This window comes from Nestor notabilis, unplaced genomic scaffold, assembly GCF_000696875.1.
Source record: "Nestor notabilis isolate BGI_N333 unplaced genomic scaffold, ASM69687v1 scaffold3045, whole genome shotgun sequence".
In the NCBI taxonomy this organism is placed as follows: Eukaryota; Metazoa; Chordata; class Aves; order Psittaciformes; family Psittacidae; genus Nestor; species Nestor notabilis.
Genome location: NW_009928634.1, coordinates 3,044 through 5,101, shown reverse-complemented (window position 1 = coordinate 5,101; position 2,058 = coordinate 3,044). Strand labels below are relative to the sequence as shown.

Here is a 2,058-nt window from a genome sequence, read left to right as displayed (position 1 = left end):
TTCAGGAATGCACTGTGCAGTTGGGGGTGGGGGGTGAAATATCACAGTCATCTTTCACCTGTGTGCTTTTGGCTCAACATTTGTGATGGAGGGTTACTCTTTTGAGCAAAGAACTGGTGGGTTGTGGGGGCAAGTCCTGCAATTGCAAACCTTCAACCATGAGTCATATGGCTCGGGTTTAAAAAAATATTCCACTTTTCCCAGAGAGCAGAAATTCAACACATCTTCAGCTTACAACAACCATCTTCTCAGAGGAGCAAGCGATAACAGTTGCAGAACACTGGATTTTGAGGGCAACCTCTGCTTAATTGCCATCATCCCCCCCACCCCACTCTGATTATGTACATGCATCGTTGGGCTTCATGGACGTGGAGAGTGGAGCAAAGGAAGGTTTGGGAGGTACATCTGGCTTTAGCGAGGGCGTGCGTTTCAACCCTGACCTCGTCAGCGAATTGTAGGTGGTAAGACTTGGCTGCCGAGATACAGTCACAGCCTGTGCCTGGGCAGCATGGACCTGTATGGAGTCCACTCGCTGTGGGGCTGGCGGCGGGTTGTCGCCTCGGCCAAAGCTCTGATTGCGGGAGAGGTGGGACGAGTTAGAAGAGTTAGTATTGTTTCTTTTGAGGGTCGACGTCTGGTGGCTTCTTGTGAACGAGTTTGTAGGGTAGCTTCTCTTGTAGTCCACGTTGTAAGCAGAAGAATGTATCTCCAGCCGCTTACTCAGGCCACTCTGTGACAATGAGGCGCTCGGGGGCCCGAGGGAAGCTTCCCGCTGGGGTACTTTTGGTGGCATGCTGTCAAGATTTTCCACCAGGTTAACCCCATGGCTGGGGCTTTTGCTACTGAGATGGTCCTTGATTGTTTTGTACTCAAGGGTGGCGTTCTGGTCCTCCACAGGCATCTGAGCCCCATCACTCATTTTTGGCTGGTCAACGTACTCATGCTGGTAGCCTTGCTGGGCTATGGGCAGGACCACAACGCTGGGAATGTGGCTAGGAGAAGCCCTGAGCGGCAGGTCAGTTGGGATCACAGGAGAGGCCATTGGGGGGATATCTTTCGTGCAGGCATTGATGAGGTTCTGGTTTCTCTCCCATTCCCTGCTGCCACGGCTGGGCTTTCTCTTCTGTTGCAGGGTTGGGGTGGACTCAGGGGTTGGCAGGGCAGCCAGGTCCAGATGGTGCTGGTCAGCTTTGATTAGCATCTTGGCAGTGCTACCTGGGGTAGCCAGCTTGCCATTGTGCATCAAAGGTGTGAGGATAGCTTCAGGCTTTGGCTCCTTGGACTGAGCGTCCCCAAAGAGGCCACTGAGCTTGGTAACGCTGCTCATGGAGCCACGGCGGGAGTGGGTCAGTTCCTTCTCCTTCCTCTGCACAACAGCCACATCTCTGCGGCGGTGGTCGCAGATGCAGTACACAATGATGCCCGAAAAGACGGCCCCCATGACAAAAGCAAGAATAACAGCAATGGCCAACAGGGTGACCGGCACCAGCTGATCGTGACCCTTCAGGTAACTCTCACGAATCACTCCTGCAATAAATAGCATACAGTGGTTAAACAAACAAAGGACAGGGAAAAGCTACTTATTGTTAACTACTCTGTTCAAAGGCATGCCTTAGAAGGTTGCTTTGTGTTTTGCAAGGTGATTTTTCATCAGCTTGCCCCAACCTGGAGGCATACTGTACCTGCCAGCTACATCTTGCATGAGCAGCCTTGGGCTTTTAGAACAGCTTTTGGATCTGGAGTTGAAGACTGTGAAGTTCAGGAGGGGAGAGACAATTTACTCGCAGGGCAAGCGCAACCAGTTTGAAACCCTGGTCCTGGGAAACTCACTCCTGACTTCAGGAGGCAGAGCTATCATTTCTCCTACTCTGACATACTGCTCATTTCTCCTGTCCCTCCATCCAATCTCTCCTCAGCTAATACCGCCTTATTTTTACTACAGTAAACCATTTACACTGAAAAACCTTTAAAAGGAGGAGAGGAGACAGAAGCTCTGTAAATACCAGAGAAGTGCATCCCATATTGTGTAAGGCTTCTTTCTCTGCTCATCAATCCGTT

The 2,058-nt window shown here is 51.1% G+C and overlaps 1 pseudogene across 1 annotated transcript; it reads right to left on the bottom strand.

Annotated features, from left to right (window-relative positions):
• Positions 1–337: 337 nt before the first annotated feature.
• On the bottom strand, positions 338–1,713 carry LOC104405767 (annotated as a pseudogene). Its single transcript, XR_719913.1, has one exon. The product of XR_719913.1 is annotated as a semaphorin-6A pseudogene (transcript).
• Positions 1,714–2,058: the final 345 nt, after the last annotated feature.